General features: G+C 44.7%; 1 long non-coding RNA gene across 3 annotated transcripts in view; it reads right to left on the reverse strand.

Moving 5' to 3' along the window:
- The window catches only part of LOC103672664, a 199,248-nt gene that overhangs the window by 51,204 nt on the left and 126,127 nt on the right, over positions 1-21,917 (reverse strand). The window contains exon 3 of one of the 3 annotated variants that reach the window (XR_005833425.1): positions 5,751-5,805. The exons of the other annotated variants lie outside the window; for them this stretch is intronic. This is a non-coding gene — a long non-coding RNA (uncharacterized LOC103672664). The remainder of the gene's footprint in view (positions 1-5,750; positions 5,806-21,917) is intronic. 3 annotated transcript variants of the gene reach the window in all.

A 21,917-nucleotide genomic window follows, 5' to 3' on the forward strand; every position in this document is an offset into this window, starting at 1 on the left:
GTAAAATGTATGTAAAGTCACGCATCAGGATGGATATGCCTTTTTTTCTTTCCTTTTTTTTTTTTTCCTGAGAAGGTCAAGCTTTCAGATAGTTCTCCTTAAAAGTGGGTATGTCCCTAACAGCTCGGGAAATGGAAGCTCAGCGCATTCTAGGGACTTGCCTTCCGTGTCACAGAGCCAGGCGACAGCAGTGCTGTAAACCAGAATTTCAGTCCTCCATTAAAACAGCAGGACTGTTATCTTGGTTCCTGGAACATACATTTAGTTTGAAGAATTACACCCACAGGCTCTTTAATGCATATACTTTGTTCTAGAGAATTGGTTTTCCCAAAATGGTATCCCTGATCAAGATAAAAGCGCTGGTCTGCTTTTCCTTCATCTGCATAGATTGACAGCCCCCCCCCCCCCAGGACCCGGGGCTGAGGGTGCTCACACTTGCTGTGTCCTTTCCCTCAATGGCAGGAGGGGATGTCCGCATTCCCAGAATTCCCAGTTCTGATAACTCGGCCAATGTGATTAACAATACCATTATTGCATCACCCACCAACTCCCTGCGTGATAGCGGATGATTCAATTAAGACAAGTGGTTTTCGACCTTGGCTGCGCTTTACCTTCACCCAGGGGGAGCTTTTAAAAATCCCCATGCCCAAGTCCAGGCCACACCCTGGACCAATTACGTCCAAATCTCCGGAGGAAGGGCTGAGTCAAGAATATTTTTTAGAGTTCTTCAAGTGGTTGCCATGTGCAGCCAAAGTTGAAAACCACTAATAGAAGCAAGAGGGGGGAAAATCCTATTGATCAGGCCCCTATTGTGTACTGAGTGTTTTCCGGATGCTAGCCTGTTTCTTCCTCCCGGACTCAGATAGGCTGTACAACTTTCCTAAAAATCACACCGCTGGAAAGTGGCAAAGCCCAGCTTCCGTCCCAGGCACAGATGGTTTTCTGAAAGCTACTTGTAAATCATAGATTTAGTGATGATTAAATGAGGGGACATCCTTCTGGCGCCTGGCACATAGTAGGTGCGCCTGAATAACCTCAGTCTCCATTTCTCAGTCTATTCGTTTATCTGGAACGTTCCTCCTGACCCATGCTATGACCTGACACCAAGACTTTAGGTCCAGGAACTTGGTGTTAGTGTCTGCAGCTCTGCAGTTATATGCCTTATGCATGAACCGTGTTGTACTGTTGTATAATAGAGATGTTAGGTTTTAGGGAACTAAAACTGATGGAATATATAACTGAAACTATGTCCTACCTATTACATGCATTTTATGGATGCTCTTGGTTTTATATATTTTAATATTCTGTAGCCATGACTTCTCTCTCTTGTCATTATGGAATGGGATGATTCCCCTTTTAACTGATGGGAAATTGGTCCTGCCATGCTGTTGAAACCTGAGGTAACTCGGTCATCTATCCCTCCAGCACTGTTTTCATCACACTAGAGCAGGGGCCTGCGCCCTAGTCATTCTAAAGGTTTTCCCTTTCTTCTAGTCTATTTGTGAGGCTCACAAATCATTGAAATTTTTTCTGAGTTGGTGACATTCAGTCAAATAGGGTAATGGGTGGGAGCAGGGGCTTCAAGACAGGATGCCTCCTTCGGGGAGGACTGCTGTTGGCATCTTCCAAGGAGGGGAGGTAATGACCATGTCCAGAATACCTCTATATGCAGACAGGTACTGAAGGGTTTGACTGAAGCCATAACAGTACTAACAGCTAACGTTGATAGCAGCCACTTATGCCAGGCGTTGTCCTGGGGGCTCTGTGGGAGTGAGATGGCCGGCGTTCAAACCCAGGCACTCTGAATCCAGAGTCTGGTTTCTAATACGATGCTATATTCTGGACCACCAGGGGGAAAGGCGGTGTGGGATACGCTCACTGAGGGAGTGGATGTCTGTGTCACCCTCAGAGGAGGAGGGAAAGAGACATGTGGCTGGCCATTCGCATGCCCTTATTCTTCCTTGTCTCCCTGTTCCTCCAAATCTCCACCCACCAACCCCCTCCTGAGATAGAAGGAAGCTCGGGAGCCAGAGAGACCCCTGGTTGAAGGGAAAAGAGGGGAGGGATGGAATGGCTATCTCTTCTTCTCACTCCGGTCTCTTATTCATCAAGCCTGCATTGAGTGCTTCCTGTGTTTCTGACACGGGTTTTCAGCTCTTTGTATATATTAACTGAGAGAGGTCGGGTCCTTTGCCAAGGTCCACTGCTCCAAAGGAGTGGGGACTGGATACGAACCCAAATCTTATACAACTGATGACATGTGGTGCCAGCCTTGCACTGTTGGTAATTTCCACTCATTTTAAGAAATTTTTGACAGAGATTCTTGGTAGAGCATAATAATTCAAGTAAACCCAAATTAAGTTCTCCTGAAGGAAAGGAAGATTGGGGGGGTCACAGGACTGGAGGGCTGCTTCCTGACGAGCCTCACTATGCATTTATTTGTTGCCACTCATGCTGTCTGGGTCCTTTTCTGAATGTTGCTCTAATACTGTATTTGGTCTTTGTCTTAATGATGGAACCACTAGACACTATCGCAAATCAGTAGCTAAACACGCTCAGCATTTCTTTTGCATTTCCATAAAAAGCTAAGTACTTCCAAGTCAGGAGCAATTGGATGGTGTAGGGGCTCTGCTCAAACGCAGACTGACAGGTGCTCTGTCTCTAGAAACAGGAATTCTGAGGAAATCCTGTTCGTGGGCGCTGAGCTGGCAAAGGAAGAGACGGCATGAAGACTGAACGCACGTGAGGGGTTTTTACGGGCCAGGCCTGGAAGTCACGCTTATCACCTCTGCTCACGTTCCATTAGCTGGAACTCAGTCCTATCCCCCTACCTTCGTGCCAGGGAGTTTGGGAAACGTACCCAGCTGTGTACCCAAGAACAAATTGGTTTTTCTCCTTTCCTTTGCTTTCTTCCGCTTTTTTGGTTTTGTTTTTGTAGTTTGTCCTTGTTATTTTATGGACGGTGGTTTGAGTTAGCAATGCAAAAACAGAGCACGAAGAAGAATCTTTTGGAGTGATTCGTGTCCAGGGCTAATTCTAAGTGTGAAAACAATAATAACTCATTTTTATTATTTACTATGTACCAAACTGTACTACACGGTTGCCTTTAATCCCATAGCAGCCTCAAACATGGGTTTTAAAGTGTAGCCATAGCTAGTTGCAGGATGATACAGTTCTGCTCCTCTAATGGAATCAAGAGCAAATGTGTCCCTGTAGGGCCATTTGCCATCCTTCTTTTCCTTATTGTGTGTCCCAGAGGTTGTTTTCCATGGATGATACATCCAGGTTTTCTTGTCTTCTGGTTTCCATTTGGATTTGGCCAATGGGTGTCGCCAGCAGGAGGCCAGACTTGGCTGTGTCATTGTGTCCTGTCTTCTCTTTGGCAGTGGTTGTGCTTCTCTGTGGATGGCCGCAGCTTCGGCCAGGCAGCCACTCCCCTATAGATACCACCAGACTCCCATAAGAGGTCTCTCTTTCTGTCCTTCGGGCCTGGGGTGACCAGGGCTGCGATTGATGGTCCCTTGGTGCTTCATTAACCCTTGGCTGTTCCCTTAGACCTCCCCACCCTGCTGTAGATAGTCCCTTCCATGAACTCTTTCCAGTTATCCCTTGGAGGGTGCCATCTCTTTCCTCCCAATTCCTGGCCCATTCAACTAGGACTTAAGAACTTGCACAGTTCCCCACCCCACCACCTTTTTTAAAAAAACTTTATTACAGTGACCGCTTTGGAGTCCGGAAGACCTAGGTATGAAGCCCAGTTTGATCACCTACTAGGTGTGTGATCTTGAGCAAGTTACTTAACCTCTCTGAGCTGTTGTTTACTCACCCATAGAGCAAAAGATAATGGACTTGTGAGGATTAAAAGAAATACCATATGTAAATGACCTAGCCCCATGTTTGGCACATAACAAATGATTAATACAACTAGAAATGGTAAATGATGTCATGGGAATATGTCAAACTCAAAATTGAATAAGTAATCTATATACTGCCTATTAAACTGACAGACATTTTTAAAAAGACGATTGCTCCCCGTGTGGACAACGATGTGGGGGGGGGGAGGTACACACTTCAAGTGAAAGTATAAAATTTGGTAAAACCTTTCTGAAGGGCATTTTATCTTAGGATATAAAGCCTACAAAATGGGCGTTTTCTTTGAGCCAGCAATTCACAGCACTGTTAGGAATTCATCCTAAGGAAATAATCCCAAGGAATGAATCAGAGACGCATCTACAAACACATTCACACTATCATTGTTTATAACGGGAAAGTTGGAAATAACACGTGTTCAGCAATAGGGAATTGGGTAAATAAACTTTGGAACATTGATACAGTGACATGTAGATTACCATGATTAGTATAGAAAGATGGCCCTGGCACATTGGTAAATAAAAGATTCCATTACAAAAGAATGCTTATAAAGCACGAGTCCATATTTTTGTAAATCTACAAAAAGAGGAAAAATTGAAGAAATATATATTTAAATAATATTTTAGTTATTTCTGGACAATAGGGTATTGGTAATCTTCCCCCCCTTTTAATTTTTTTTTCTGTATTTTCTCACTTTTCTCCTATGAACATTGCACAGAACACTGAGCAGATAGGATTGTCTTGGCTGCTGGTGACAGAAATCCGAATACAGTGTCTCAGCAGCTCAAGGAGGCCTCGTCTGAAATCGGCATGGCTTTTCCTTTGTGGCCTTTAAGTGGCCACCGTCCCTCCAGTCATCACGTGAGCCTTCCGAGAAGAAAGGGGGACCAGAAGCACCAGAGCCTGTCTCAGGAAAACAGATTTCCCAGGAGCTCCATGACAGATCTAGGCAGCAATGGCCGGATTCGCATCCTATGATCATCCCGAGCTGGAAAATGGAAGGGAGAAGGGGCTGGGAAATAGGGTTGAGTCCGCGCCTTTACAATGTCGGCTACAAACCCATATTGCATGTGTAATAAAAGAAAAAAAAGGTGAAATTTTAAAATGAGTTATAGTTGACTCTTGAACCTCATGGGTTTGAACTGCACGGGTCCACTCATATGCAAATATTTTTGGATAAATATGATACAATACTGCAAATGGATTTTCTCTTATGATTTTCCTAATATTTTCCTTTCTCTAGCTTACTTTACTGTAAGAGTACAGTACAACAAACACACAAATCTGTGTCAATCAACTGTTTATGTTCTCAATAAGGCTTCCAGTCAACAGTAAGTCCTTAGTAGTTAAGTTTTTGGAGAGTTGAGTTATACACGGATTTTCGACTGCAGAGGGTCGGCGCCCCTAACCCCTGCATTGTTCAAGGATCAACCGGATTCTTATTTTTCTTGATGACTCTAATGGGTCCCCTCTTCTGCCACCTGCCTCAGGGTGCAACAGCCAGCAAATGCTTGTTCCCTGGTCTGGGGAGGAGGAAGAGCACAGAAGTCCGACGTGAGGCGGCACCCCTGGAGGCAGTGGGAGCGGAGCGGTGACCAGAGCGCCAGGGCCTGGGAAACCTACGAGTTCCCGTTCAGCTCGCCTCGTCTAGGTCTCTCTGGTCTGGTCTCTGTGGCTACGCAAAGCTTATGCATGGAGGCTTTTGCAACTTCCAGACTTCTGGTCCCACCGTTCTTTTCCTCAGTGTGCAGAGATGGCCCCGTACCCCATCCGGCTTGCTTTGGTCTCGGCAGGGCTTCCGCAGGAAAGAACCTGCCCATGATACACACTGGGGGAACGGAGCGGATTACCCGTCCTTGGATCCTGGCTGTGCCACCTACCTGTTACTCGAACTTGGGTCGGTGACTTCAGCTCGCTCTGTTCCTGCTTCCGTAACTGTAGAATGGGAACGATAATGGTATACATTTCATAGGCTTGTTATGAAAGATGAGACGAGTCAGTATTTGTCAAGTGCTTGGAATGTGCCTACCTTATGGTAAGTGCTCTATGAGAGCACTTTAAAAATTTAAAAATAAATAAATATGAGAAAGGCAGAAACAGCCATAGCTGTTTAGCCCCAGCTAAACCCTATTGTTTTGAGGTCACATATTCCTTGACATAAATCTGAGACATCTAGGGGCACCTAGGTGGCTCAGTCTGTTGTCTGCCTTCGGCTCAGGTCATGATCCCAGGGTCCTGGGATGGAGCCCCCACATTGGGCTCCTTGCTCAGCGGGGAGCCTGCTTCTCCCTCTCTCTCTGCCCCTCCCCCTGCTTGTGCTCTTTCGCTCACTCTCTCTCTCTCTCAAAAAAAAATAAATAAAATCTTAAAAAAAAAAATCTGAGACATCTAAAGCTACAAAGAAGGACCGAATTTTCTTTTGTTCCCTGTTGGCTGCCCCATGTGGTCTCCGAGCTGGAAAAGGAGAACCCACAGGAAGCTAAGAGCCGTGAACACCTACTGCAGTGGTGGCAGGGATGCCCCAGGCGCTTTATGTGTCTCAAGCAGCTCTTTAAAATCTTATAAGGCAGGGACTATACTGCCTCATCTTACAGATGGGGAAATTGAGGCTCAGAGGGCTGAAGTGACTGGGCCGCAGTCCCAATTCTACAGTGGCGGAGCTGGGATTTGACCATAGGTACGTGTAAGTCAGCATACTCCATCCCAGGAACGGTGTTGACACAGGGAACTTCCCTGTACCTGATTCCATCAATCCCTGACTTAAAGATACTCAAGCAGGTTTTATTTACAAGGCCCTATAACAAATACTTCTGTAAAATGCTTTATTTCTCTATACCCAATTTGGCAAGTTGGAATCTTCACATATTGTGTTTTCTTACAATATGTAACACATCTCTTTTGTTCAAAAAATACATTTCAGGCCTGAAACTTAGCTAAATTTCTTTGGGGGGGGAGAATGTTGGGGTTTTTTTTTTCCTTTATCTTTTTTTTTTTTGCAAGGGTGGAATACAGGATCTAAATACAGGATGTGTCTTTCTAAAATAGCCGGAGCTCAGGAGCCCTTACTAGCACTAACTGACCGTTGTGTTGCCAAGTCTGGGCATATTGTCTTAAAGCTCAAAGCCTCGTTCAAACCAGCTGAAATCATCAATAATTAACATCATGAGTCTCTCTCAGGTCCAAATTCCTCTGTGAGTAGCCCAGAATTCCTCTCTGCCTTCTGATCTGTTGATGCCACCTTTGCAAAAGCCACTTCCAAAGAGATACAACCAGACATCGCTCAGCGGTTTTCTTCTTGACTGCAATCAAGTCCAAGCAGAGTGTAAATGTTCAGACACTTTCCTATTCTTTCCCTTTAAGAAAAAAAAAAAATCACTAAGCCCCACCCAACCCCACCCTTAGCTTCTAAAGTTCTGGAGTCAGTGGTGCAAGAGATAGAGCCAAGATAAAGAGAATTAAAAACAAAACGGCTTTTTTTTTCTTTTCTTTCTTTCTTTTTTTTTTTCTTCCACCGCCCCACCCCACCCAGGGTGCTCTCCTTGGCCCTGGGCCAATTCCATGCCTGCGGTGCTGGCAGAAGTCTGTCCAGGGTCAGCCCCCACCGCCCTCAGAAGGGAATTAACCCTTTCAGAAGAAGACCTGTGCCAACCTCCAAGAGCCCCACCTCCCTACTGCAGGAGCTAATCTTGAACCCTTTTAGGCTTTTGGCTTCAGAATGGTTGTTGTGCTTCTGCCCGGGGCTCAGAGGGTGCAAACAGTCCCGGAGCGGCCACAAGGAAGCTCTGAAGGGCTGTCTTGCAGGTAGGGCCACTGGCCAGAGAGGCAGGAGGGGGAGACAGGGAGAGAGATTAGGTGAAACATTAGCTTCGGCCTTCTGGATTCAGTCCAGTGACTTACAATTATTTCTCTATGTGCTTTTGGTCCTGGGCTTATTTGGCATGGGACAGGCACCCATTAGAAGATTTCACAATGACTTGCCATGTTACAGTTCGAAACAGATGTGAACTCGTCACCAGAGGAAATTTATGTTTTACCATCCTTCCCCCCACCTCTCCCTGGGGGGCTGCAGGGAAAAGCACTCCAAGCGAATTAATCAAAATGACTAGGTAATGTTCTAAAAATAATAAACGTTGTTGTAGTCTGGATCTCTTTCAGGTTTGAGCTCATTTTGTGAGCTTCAAGATCCATACGTCAAATCACATGTATGTATTTTTTATTCCAGGGAAATGGGTTATCGCATAGGGACAGATAAGTTATTAAGACACATAAATGCAATTACTCTCATAACACTAGACTGCATTTTAGCGAAGTTCGTTAAGCAACTTGGTCAAGAAGGGACAAGGGGGGTGCCTTAATGATTCCTTAGCTTGCCTGCTTAAGCCAGCTATGCAAATTAGGACAGGCTACAGGTTTGGGGCTCTGAAATCAAGGCTGGACAGAAATCGAGGAGCAGAGTTAGAACAAAAAAGGAAAATATATGTCGTGTCTCCTTGGGCTTCTCTCACGTACTAACAAAAGATGTATTGTTGCTAGACACGGCAGAAGGACTGGAAGTCTTTGAAAACTGCTTCAAAAGTTGGTGGATAATAATGAAAAACCAAAAAAAAGTTAGCAATTAGGATCATATTTTCAAAATACCTTCCCAGAGATCAGCTCTTTGAAGAGACACTTGGAGCTGGGTCCTGGGTTCCCCGGGCCTTCTTCCATGATTGGAATGAGATTAGATAAACCTCAGGGTGAGGAAGAAAAAGGAAATCCCGGAAAAAAGGAAAGTGTTGTTGATCAGGGTAGATTCTTTTCTTATTTTAACTCATTCTGTTCTCTGATTTTCAGTTGGTCTCTTTCCCCAGTATATGTCCCACATACCCAAGAGCAAGGTGTTCTTTAAAGATCTGGAACCAGATCCCCCACAGCCCTTGATGATAATTTATCCACATCAGGCAGGGCTGCCAGGCCAGCATAATTGTGGGGAAAATAGGAGCAGGGGCTGTGGTAGCCTATGCCCTTTGTCTCCAAATCTGAGCCCTGCTGTCATTAGCCTAAATTACAAGGATATTTCCAACCTAAGAAATCTCATCCAGCCTCAGAATGCTTCTTAGCTAATTCCCACATCTTCATTCTCTAGGAAGGGTTGATCGCACTGTTACTAATCCCAGCCCACTTTAACCAGCCTCCATTAATCACGGCTGGCAGGAGAGACTAGAGGGTCATGGGTAATTGAATTCCAGCCAACCTTCAAACCTAATTTAAGTCAATCCTTTGACCTCTTTCCTAACCAAATCTGTGGCTACAGCTAGTAAATAAATATTGTTTTTAAATTAGAAGAAGCCTTTTTGGAATGCCTACTACGTGTTAGCTGTGTGAGAGATGCCTGCATTATTTCACTTCATTCATTCCTTTTGTCAACGCTTCCATCGGAACCCAGACACAAGGAATTAGCAGAGAGTGGAGAGGAGTGGAAAGGTCATCTTGGGGTCAGTCCAGTGGGGGAAATGTGCGCTCTGCAGACACCCTGACTTCCTATCTTTGAAAGAAGATAAATCTTGGGCACTGACGGGAAGCCTGAAGCCCCTTACACACAGGAAAATGGAATGAGAAGCACTTCCCTTCTCTCAAAGAGAAGCCACGTAGGATTTTCAGAATCTACAGTCCAAAGACTTTCATTTGAGTCCTTCTTCCGCCATATTTGACGTGCAACATCAGGTATGCTATTGAACTCTCTGGGCCTCTGGGCTCTTATCTGTGAGAAGGAGCAGGGTGTGTGCCTGGGGTGGGGGGGATGAGGGGAGCGAGTAAGGACACTAACCTGGCTAGGCTATCTGGAGGATTTGGGGATTAAGTGATACAACATGGAGGGACACACCTTATAAACTGTAAGGCTCCTCCCACTTAGAACAGGACTGCTAGTTACCCTGACACACTCCCTGTGAACGCCGCCCTCCTGCCGTGCGACAGTAACACGCGGGGCTTCAGATCAAAGGCTTAGGTGGACAGTATAACACTCTTATTTTAAATAGTGGAAGTTTAGGTAGAATTTATCATGACATTTGCTTCTTTTTTTTTCTCTGGTGAATCTCTGGGTCACCATCATGTCTGCTAAGCATAGGAAGGCTCTGGATTTTGCTGCCAAAACGCTTTCCGGGCATTTCAGAGTCTCCAGAGCCCACCCACATCTCCCCCACCTATTTCTCATTCTCGAACAGAGAAACACCAGCTCGCCAGTGACTCGTAGTGTTTTACTATCACCAACCTTTGAATCCACGTACAGCTAGCACTGAATGCGATAGACAGTATTCTTGGCAACAATACTTTTTTAGGAACGATGAGTCAAGGATGTGCCGAGGTTTGTTGAGGGAAAAAAAAAAAAAACCAATGTGCTTGAATAATTTACTTTCTCTTTTTAAGTCCAAAATGATAGGAGGCCCCTAAGATTTCACAAGCAACAGGGGACCCTGAATAGCCTGGAGAGGCCGGGGTTTAAGTGGCGATATTAATAGAATTATGCGTTGATGCTGGATAATGACCCAGGCAAAGAGGAGGTATCGTTGAAGATAAATAAACCCTGAAGCAGAGACCTCAATGTTTATTTTCCAGGCTGCAACATAATCTCTTCCACCACGTAACTTCATCAGCATCACTGCTAACCCCGGGCTGCGTAATTTCACTTTTAAAAGAAAGAAATTAAATAACCTGAACGTACATGCAACAGCAAGCAAAGTTGGAGGAGATGTGGGTTGGAATGCTTTGGCCCCTGCAGTCAGTGGCAAACAAAGATTCTCTTTAACCTCACCCTTCTCCCTGGGGTGTGATCAAACAGAGCGACCTTGGTCCAGTGGCTCACTGTGAGACTTATCCGGGCTTAGGCGTTTTATAGACGAGGTTCTATTTCATCTTCATGCCCGATTCCATGAGTGAAGTGCTAGCAGAGGAAACGGGGGTGTCAGAGAAGTTAAGCAACCTGTCCAAGGTCACACCACCAGTGAGCAGTGGAGGGAGGGTTTCAACCCTGGCAGACCAGCTCCAGCCATTCCCAGAAAAGCCCCGGAACTTGCATTCTCCCCCAACTCGAGTCTGGACTTTTGACTTTCCAGATGAGTTCAGGCAGTTTTATTACCTCCACAGCTGCCCCTGTTATCTTTATTGGAGAGGCTGCCAAATCTCCCATCCGGTCCTCGGTCCAGTTCTGCATTTTTTGAGAAGGTACTTGCCTTCAACCGCCTGTGGTCAAGCCCGAGCTTTGCAACTACTCATCCCCGAAGGCCTTGACGTTGGCCAAGTTCCCTGCCTTCTTCGGCCAATCTGGAAGCAAGCACCGCTCCTCCCTCTAGGTTCTTTCCCTCGAAACTCATTATTATGGAACTAAGATACAGGAAACCTGAAAGAATATTTCAGTGCACATCTGCCTAGCCTCCACCGAATTCAACAACTGTTAATATTTTGCCATCTTTGATTTACTCATCCTCAACCTTTCTATCTACTTTTCTTTCTAAACCATCGGAAGGTAGTTTCATGACACTTCAGCCCTAAATCAGTCATTCAGCATGCACCTCTTAAAAATATGGAGCATTCCCACATAACCACATCACCATGGTCAGACCTTAGAAAATGAACGATAAGCTCTTAACATCATCTATGATCTAGTCCAATGATGACATTTCTTAACCATCATAGCTGGGTTTTTTTTTTTTAAGTCAAGTTTCGTGCATTGTATTGATGGTGTTATCTCTTTAGTCACTTGTAATCTAGAACAGCTCCCCTCCCCATTTTTTCCCCTGCTACCACATTTAGTTTTTGAAGAATCTCTCTAATTTCTCGACAGTTGCAGTGCTTCCTCTTCTTAGCGGTCTTCACGGGTCTCTACCTTCAACTCTTAGCCGGCTGTTTGTAAGATGGGAGCCCTAGGATTTCCACGTGGTGGGGCTTGAGATGGAGTGCCATCTGGTTAGAGGTGGGGGGTGGGGGGTGGTGGCAAGAGGACTTTTGTGGAACAAAAACACTTAGAAGAAAACCAACTTAAATTGTTGATTTGTACTGTGGTGCCTGGGTGGCTCAGTTGGTTAATCATCTGACTCTTGATTTTTGGCTCAGGTCAGGATCTCAGGGTCCTAGGATCGAGCCCCATGTTGGGCTCCTTGCTCAGTGGAGAGTGTGCTTAAGGTGGTCTCTCTCCCTCTCCCTCAGCCCCCCCCCCACATGCTTGCACACGCTTTCTTTCTCTCTCTCTCAAGTAAAGAAATAAACTTTTTTTAAAAAATTGCTGATTTATTTGCCATGGTGGCTGTCCTCACATAGAGGTTGTCCGTGTTGCAGGAGAGGTGATAAATGGTAATGGGGAGTGATACAGACTCCGAGCAAACTGCCTAGATTCACACCTTGGCTTTGCTACCTACAAGCTGTTCGACTTTGAAAAAGTTACTTCCCCTCTCTGCTATTCAGTTTTATTATTCATAGGATGATGGTGGTAATAATAACAGAATCCAATTCACAGAGTTGTGCTGAAAGGAATCGATAAGCACAAAGCAGTAAGAATCCAGCCTGGAATAGAACATTATCCGTAAATGGTCGCTACTATCCTCATTGGTATTCTTCTCCCACCTTCTCTCAATGTCCTTCTCTGGGCACTTCCTGGACCTGGGGCAGCCAGCATTTCCAGCTGCCTGAGAGTTTTGCCCCTTGCCTTTTACTCTATGTTCAATGTATTGCGTTGACCTGGGAAGCTTCTAGTTTGCCTTCAACCTTATCTTCTTTCCTCTCTCCCTAATCCCCCATTGGGTTTATTTTCTGCAGTCACATTTTTTAAGAGATATCCATTTGAGTCTTTTTTTTTCTTCTATTATCTTATGCGTCTGGAATAACTTCCTTCCTTTTTGCTCTAAGGCATAGCTCATCTTTGGGTTTAAGATGCGATTCCAACTGTTGTTTCTAGTCCAGGGACACTTTTTTGCTTAAGTGAACATCAAAGCTTCTTGGTTCTCATTCATTCATTTGTTCAGCCAGTCATTCAACGCGCTGGGCCCTGGCTAGACCCTGGGGGGACAGCAGTCAACTAGACAGGGTCCTGGCATGGAAAAATAACCAGCCAATTACTCAAAGTGAGTATGAACTGCAGTTAAAGATGGGTTGAACCAGGTCATCCTGGAACCTCCCCGCACCCTGACCACGTACGAGAATTCTGGGAGAATGACTGAAAGGAGGTTAATGGATCCCTTTTTCTAATGGATCCTGAAATTCCCAAGACAGTCCCACTAGAGTAGCTCCAGTTGCTTCCTGTTTTTCTACAAGTGCTTTAAACATTTCTGGAATCATTTAAAGTTGTGGCCGTCACTGCCTATTCCCGCAAAAGTGCATGAAATTTATTAGAGTAACTGTCCTGGCACATGTTCCTCAACTGAGAATGGGGACAATAATAACACCTACTTTAGACGACTGGGGTAAACGTTATATGAGGTAATATTAGTAAAATACTTACAATGCAGCATGGATTTGTATGTTCAATAAATCAACAAAAATACCGTTGAGAGATCCCGATGGAGTCAAAACAGGTTACGATTCCGAGCAGGTAAGCTTTGAAAGTGGTAAGGAAGGAAAGGTAGGACAAGGCCTGACTCTAAAAGCAAATAAGGCAGGGAAATCTTGAAGAAATTGTGGAGGGACGCCTGGGTGGCTCAGTCAGTTGTGTCCGACTCGATTTCAGCTCAGGTCCTGATCTTTGGGTCGTGGGATTGAGCCCTGCGTTGGGCTCTGCGCTGGGCATGGAGCCTGCTTAAGATTCTCTCTCTCTCCCTGTCCTTCTGTTTCTCCCCCTCCGCCCACCCCCCCAGGACAGTGGATATGGGCTGCCAATGTCCCCATTTGCTGTCTTTGTTCTTTTATCCTTGTGTCCTAGTTCTTCTCTGTATTGTCTAGTCTTCTCTAAGCCCCCTTCATTGATGGAGAGACTATCTCAGGACCTGATTCAGCAACTGGCACATGGTAGGCACTCAATAATTATACATTCCCAGACTCTTTTACTCTACCTTCTCTTTTGATATAATCCTAACCCTTCCCCCCTATACTCTCTGCATCCCTTTTCACTTTTAAAGTGCATGTAAGAAGAATCTAGAAGAAGACAACAAAAGCAAAAACTAAAATCCATTTACTACAACATAATTTTATTTTCTGTACAAACAATGAAACTAAATAATGTGTGCTTTTTTGCCAATGGTGTTATGGATGACAACAATAATCTAATAAGTGTTTGTGGCACAAGTAATCGTTTCCACAGCCTTCTACTCGGTGAACATTCAAACTCTTACAAAGCAATCTCTGCCACCAACACTCAGCACAGAATTAGTTTTGGGTGATGAAAGTTGGATCTGTTATATAGCATTTGGGCAATTGCTACACATTGCTATAGTAAAATATTTCTTTTTCAGGTAGTATTGTTGAAGTATGAGTCAGTTGAGTGAGTGTGGGCAGATACTGGGTGACAGCTGGATACCCATGTATGTGGCATATTCTCTGGGGGACGGATACAGACCTAGCCTGTAGAGACCATGTTCTTAATGTCCTGCAGCAAGGTCTGGGTCTCTGGACCATCAACAAGACCCAGCCCATGGAGAGATCAGGAGTTAGAAAGAGGCAGCGTCATTTAAGAAACAAAAAATAAACCAAAAGCCACAGTATAATTCTTTTTAAATTGCACATATTATGTGTGAACATTCTAGAAACATTAGAAAATATAGTCAGGAAATTAATAAAGAAAAAACTATTCATGATTTCACTGCCCAGATCTAATCACTGTTAATATATTGGTGTATATCTAGTTTTATTTTCAATGTGTAGGCATATTTAACACACACAAATACATCCACACACAAATACATCCACACACAAATGGGAACATATTGCAAATTCTCCTGTATATTCTTTTAAATTTTTGCTTACACTGTCCTATGAACAAAAATTATATACCCACGGCAAAATTTTAAATGCCTACATGGTATTCCATGAACTAACCTACTACCTATTTTATCAGTTCGGTTGTTTTCAAATTTTCACTATTATAAATAATGCTGTAATAAACATCCTTAAACATATGCCTTTGAACATTTGTCTGATTTGAGATAACTTTCTAAAAAGGAAATTTCTAGGTCAAGCAGTATGCATATATTCAGAGTTTAGATACATATTCAACCATAGCCTCCAGAAAGTTTCAATCAATTTATAGTCAACAAGCAGTCAGATAGGTTTTTTAAAATTAAATTTAGTTAATTAATGAGTTAGTTTGTTTTATTTTTAAGTAACCTCTATGCCTCTATGGAGGGACTCAAATTCACAACCCTGAAACCAACAGTCACATACTCTATTGTCTCAGCCAGCCAGGTGACCCCAGTTTGGATTTTTGAACAAAGTTTTTAGGCCAAACTCAAGTCTAAGAAGAAGTTTGAGAATCACTGGCTGCTACAAATCACAAGATGGCTTGATATACATGCAAAGTTGAAAATACTCCTGTTCATACAAGGATCTTTGATGCTAGGACCTAGGTCAGTTCTACCATAAAGAAAAAGAGTATCCTTGTATATGTGAACATAATATATATTGATGATAAAAGCCAAAACTCAATGGTTTTTGAACTCTTCGAAAGAAAAACATGGTACACGGCCAGAAAAATAAGCTATCAAAGATAAGTGTATTCATTGTATTTTCTTGTGGGAGTGTATTCATTTTTTATTGCTGTGTAACAAATTACCATGAACTTAGTGAATTCCAACAACACGTATTTGTTATCTCAAGATCAACGTAGGTCATGAGTCTGGGCACAGCTTAGTTGGGTCTTCTAAGAAGCTGCAATCAAGATATCGGCCAGGGCTGGTTTCCCATCTGGGGACTCAATTAAGGAAAGGTGCTTCCATGCTCAGTCCACTTGTTGGCATGATTTCTTTTCTTGTAGCTGTTAGACTCATAGAAGCTTAATTCTTCAAAGCCAGCAAGAGGAGCAAGACTCTGGAGTATCCGCTAGCAGGACAGTCTTTCATAATGTGACGTAACGGTGGGAGTGATATTCCATCAACTTGGCCACATAACATAATGTAATTATTAGAGCGGCATTCCACCACTTGTCATGTTCTATTGGTTAGAAGCAAGTCACAGGTCCTTACCACCTCCTCCTTGAAGACCTTGATGTTCCTCCTTCCAGGGGAGGGGATTATACAAGGGCCCCTGAACACCAGGAGCCAGGGATCATGGGGGCCACCTTAGAGTCTCTTCATGATAGTAAACAACTCTGAAATCTCCATCCTTACACTGCTTTTCACATAAATAATCAAGGGAGCCGAAGACTTGGGAAAATGTAAAATATGAAATGTATTGACCTAAAAATATTCTTCTCGTTTCAGCCGGAGGTGAATAACACAGCGTTGTGTAAACAATGGTTGGCCCGAGATAGATGTGGCATCTTCAGAGGTGTGCTCTGGAACATGTGTTTTACGTTTTCCTGGGAATTCGGTTCTACTTCCCTATGACTAAGTTATTTCCCTTCAATTTTGTCTTGTGGAATGAGGTGGCTTATTCCCAAACCCATGTCATGATGACCACAGTTGAGACATTTTCCATGTGAAATTATGCTAGCTATTCTTATGTCTCTAATTACTATGTCTCCCCCAAGACCTAGCCATGAGTCTCCACAACACTTTAAAAATTTTTTTAAATACAAAAGGAGGTAGGCTGTTCAACATGTTCTTTGAAATAATAATATGAATTATGTTATTAAAAATCAGCATGAAAGGAGTTCCCTATTTATGTCTATATTTTTATCTTCGTTTTTTAAACTCCAAAGATAGTTTAGGTTCTGTTTCATACCTTCTTTTTACTCTAATTATTGCCTTACTTGAAAAGCAGCCATAATACATTTTCGTCAGACAACATTGCACATTTAATGTATCTTCTTATCACTACTCAGAATTAACTTTTGCGATTGCATCAAAACCTGGGGCAAGAGGGGAAGGAAGGGAAGACGATTCCTCTTAAAGTCCTTAATTCTTAGGCTCCTTGTCTTCCTGATACTAGTTCCCTCCCTAGGCCTACCTTTAGAGAAAGACAAAGCCTGATGGTCCATGGGTGAGAGCCATAAATGACTGGAGAGGAGTGGGAACTTCAGTCACTCAATTGCATACTGGAGGAATTTCTAGAAGGTTTCATTAATCAAAGTATTCCTTCAAAGGGACCAAAAGTGAAACATCGTACACTCAGTGAAGATGGTGATGGTGGAAGAACCCAGTTCAGTATATAGTGCTCCGAGCCTGTCCTCCCCTTCCCTACTTGGCTTCTTGCCCCGCCCCATCCTCTAAGGAAGGGAAAAACTGATGCAGTCAGATTTGCCAAAGAAAAACTGATAAGAAAGTCGAAGTACATTCCCAGGAGGCTGGGGGCAGGAGAATAGCTCCACGGCTCCCCCCGGAACAGTGTTTTGGGAATTGATCTCTTCATTGATTAGCAAGATGAGAAAAGAACTAAGGAGGGAAACAGAGTGCCTTTGGATAAAGGAGTTTGGGGGGCTGGGAATTGGGTGGGGGGAAGCTAGAGAATAGGGCAGGGCAGGAGGTTTTAGGAACAGCTGCTCGAAACCTTGTATTGGACCCCCTTAAGTGTTGGAGGGAATTGTTCATGAAGATCAGTGTTGCTGTGGAGGCTGGGCTACCTGTGACATCATTCTGGTCCCTGCCCACCCCCCACCCCTGCTCATAGTGTGTGTTAGTACATGTAAGCGTGTATCATTGTGATCCATCCTAGCATGAATTTCCTAAGGCTGCCGTAACAAAGTACCACAAACTGGGTGGCTTGAAACCACAGAAATGTCTTCTCTCACAGTTCTGGAGGCCGGAAGTCCAAAAGCAAAATGGCAGCAGGGCCATGTTTCCTCTGAAACCCATAAGAGAATACTTCCTTGCCTTTTCCTAGCTTCTGGTTATTGCCAGAAATCCTTGGCATTCCTTGGCTTACAGACACATCATTCCATTCTCCTCCTCTGTCATCATATGTGTTCTGTGTGTGTGTGTGTGTGTGGTGTTCTGTGTGTCATCTCCTCTTATTATAAAAACACCAGTCATATTAGTTTAGGGGGTACTAACCCAGTATGACGTCATATTAACTAATTACATCTGCAAAGACCCTATTGCCAAATGCCAGCACATTCTGAGGTTCTGGGTGCATGCGAATTTTGGAGGGCCACTATTCAACTCAGGACAAAACAGAACATAGAGTAATACACACCCATACAATTGAAACTATTAGCCAATTAAATTTGGTCTTTATGCTCTATTAAGTTAGACTTAGAAACAAAGGCAATGAAATTCTGCTTGGAAAAGGAATTAGTCTGAAAACTTCAACTTCTCGAGTCCTTTTTTAGCCAGCAGACCTCACCTCAAGCAACATGATGTACCCTCCTGCTGCCCCTGTTCTCAAATCACCCCTTTCCTATACGTCCTGCACACATACACACACACACACACACACACACACACACACACACACACACACACGTGGGCCCACACCCCACTGCTAGCGGGAGAAGGGGATCTGGATGGTTGTCTGCCCACACTTGCCCCCTCCAGCCCCGGAAGACAAAGCACTTTGCTTCCTGCTGTCGACGTTCAGCAGCACACAGAGGTAGGGTCCCTGAAATGTACGCATCTCAGGGTTGGTAGGAACTGGGAGGACTGGAAGACCAGGGGCTACTGGGCTCTATTGCTGTGGGGGCACAGGACGGTGGAAAGGGTACAGTGACATCGGAAGGCTGCTCCAGGAGACGACCCCTCATCGCCGTGGCTGAGGAGGCCTCACAAGGACATCCGCTCACGGCCAGATGTCTTAGGCCAAAGTCTGCCCAAGCAGGGGTCTGTGTGGTTCAGGACAGATAGAGTCCAATCTCAGACACTCACACCAGGCTTAGATGTGCAGAGAGGACCATAACTGACCCAATTGTCCTAAAGTGTCCCCTAATCCCCACACCACTGACTAATGAGGGGTGTGGGTAGAACCAAATTTTAGTCCAATCTGCTAGACTCGGGCTATTCCAAGAAGCAATCTCTTTTCAGTGAGTCAGTTTTTTCCAATTTACATCACTCCCACTGTTTCTCAAGATGGTATCTGGGCATGTGGGAAGCTCAAAGACTTTGGGCCACTGGTGGAGAGGGAGGCCCCTGGAGTTGTGCGACTCCACAGCTACAAGCCAGCTGGGGTCTGCAGGAGTGCTTGGTCTATGAGTCCAGACGTTTCGGAGGACGTTCACTGCTGAAGTGTGCAGCTGGGGCCCACGTAGTCTTGCTCTCCTGGCTTGGTCAGGGCTCAAGGCCCTCGCTGCTGACTCAGCCCCACCGCAGCCCTCCCTGGCACTCTAGCTGGGACTCCTCTCAGGCTTCAGCTTGGTGGAGGGGCCCACCCATGTCCCAGCATGGCCAGTATCTGCTCTGGAGGCAGGGCTCAGGTACTGGGGGGACCTCAGGAAGACACGGCCTCCTGTTTCCCCTTGTCCCATTCTGAGCAATTCCTCCTGTCTTTAATCATTCTTGGTGGGGCACCTGGTGGCTCAGTCGGTTAAGCATCTGCTTTCGGCTCAGGTCATGATCCCAGGGTCCTGGGATGGAGCCCTGCATCGGTCTCTCTGCTCAGTGGGGAGCCTGCTTCTCTCTCTGCCTGCCCCCACTTCTGCCCATACTCTCTCAAATAAATAAATAAATAAATAAATAAATAAAATCTTTTAAAAAATTATTATTCTTAGTTATATCATCTGTTCAGGATCAGGGCAGGAGCCTGAGAATGACGTGAAGGAAGTACATTCATTCCCTCTTATCCACGGTTTTGCTTTCTAAGGTTTCCGTTACCCACCTGCCACCGTGGCCTCGAAGCAGATGACCCGCCTTCTGAGGAGGACTGTCAGGAGGTCAGTAGTAACCCATTGCTACACCATTCACCTCCCTTCATCTGCTCAGGTAGGCATTTTATCTCACATTGTCACCAGGAGGGCGAGCACAGAACAATGGGATAGTTCGAGAAAGAAGCCACACTCCCATGACTTTAATTGCAGCATATTGTTATAATTGTTCTATTTGGTTATTAGTTATTGCTGTTAGTCTCTTACTGGGCCTAATTTCTAAATTAAACTTTATCATAGGTATGTATGTATAGAAAAAAATACAGTGTATTTAGGGCTCAGTACTATCGGCAGTTTCAGGCATCCGCTGGGAGTCTTGGAAGGTATCCCCCGTGGGCAATGCACTGTCTCTCTGCCCTGGCTGGCTCAACTCTCTGAACCGCCAGGGATGGTAGACACTGGTGATAAAGGAAAGGCTTAAATATAAACAGAAAAACAGAAAGAATCAAGCCAATCCCAATGTTCCTGTTTGAAAATTCTGTCCATAATATTGGAGGTGGGGTGACGGCAAATGTGGCAGTGCAGAGACAAATCCAGAGTGAGGTATTAAGATCTAGACCAGGGCTGTCCGATAGAACTTTCTGCAATGATGGCCATGTTCTGTACCGTCCACAATGGTAGCCGCTAGTGGCATGTGGCTACTGAGCGCTTGAAATGTGGCTAATGCTACTAAGGATCTGAGTGTTTAAGTTAATTTAATTTTAATTAACTTAAAATTAAACTTAAATAACCACATGCGGCGGGTGACTACCATACCGGACTGTCCAGCGCCATACCTTAAACTTTATGTGTCCCGAACCCCTTTAGTTCTCTGGGGAAGCCCACGGACTCCTTCTCAGACTAATGTATAAAATACGTCAGATTAGAAGAAAAACTAATTAATTTCATATCTGTACTGTTTCTTAATTTTATTTAAAAATTTTAAGTTACGTAATGTTTTAAAAATTTGGGGGTACAGTACTCTATGTACTTCTTTATTAAGGCAATAAAGTCCCTCCAACCAAAATAGCTCCTTCACTGACCTGGTAAACTGCCTATAGGTTAAAAGGATGACCTCACCACGGCTTCTGATAAAATACAAATGCAAGTAGCCTGTTTGCAAGGACCCCTGACCACGTATTTCTATAACATCGCAAGGATGCTTCGCCGGGGACCTTGCCATTCACTCTCGGAGTCTAGCAGCTTTGAATCCCCTTCCTACATGGGAAGAATTCCCACGTTATGGGTCCCCTCTTCCTCTATAGATTTCCCAGTGCAGGCAGGTGATGTGGTTTCTGCCAGTCAGATATGCCCACTCCAGACTTTGAACAGGAAGCTAGAGAGGCAAGTGGCAGATGCTGAACCCAGTCCATTCTGGAAAAGATCATTGCAGCCACATTCACGCCCGAGTCAGGAGAGGGCCTGACGGTTGTGTCCAGTGCCCTAGCGGTGTCAGTGGTGCAAACCCGAGTGTCTTCACACAGCAGGGAGCAGGCGCGTTTCCTCTGGAGCTCTCTATGGAGTCATGGAACATTCTTTCTTAGAACACATTCTCCATGCCTGGCTTGCTGGCCCTCCTGCAGATTCTGTGAGCTGCCTCATAGTCTTTAATACATTCCTCTTTGCTAAGCCAGTGTTGATGTTTGGGTTTCCTGGGAAACCGAGAGGGTTGTGTACGGGAGGTTTTTGGGTGGAGTGGCCTCAGAGCCAACATCTGTGCAGGGTGAGGGATGCAGGGTTGGGCGGTGGAAGAAAGGAAGCATGTGCTGTCACAGGGGAACCCTCATCTGATCCTGAGGGGGCGCTCGAGCTGGGGAGTCTTTCAGGGTTGTCCTGAATTGAGCCAAAGGGGCAGGACTTTATTTATTTATTTATGTGTTTATTTATTTATTTATTTATTTATTTATTTATTTATTTATAACCCTTCCTTTCCCATTGCCCAGTTAGACACGGGCTGCCCCAGGGAGGGGTACGTCCTTGGGCAAGCTGAATCTCCGATTGACAGCCCTCCTGGCAAGCGAGGCAGCAGAAACCCGTCAGCCTCCCTCACTCCCAGTCTCCACAACCGACTTCACAGTTTGCAAATCTCTTCTTGCCCTGAGGTCCCATAATCATCTGCTTATTTTCTTCCTAGTTCAAATGAGAACATGAGGCTCAG

Source organism: Ursus maritimus, unplaced genomic scaffold, assembly GCF_017311325.1.
Source record: "Ursus maritimus isolate PB19 unplaced genomic scaffold, ASM1731132v1 scaffold_8, whole genome shotgun sequence".
NCBI lineage: Eukaryota > Metazoa > Chordata > Mammalia > Carnivora > Ursidae > Ursus > Ursus maritimus.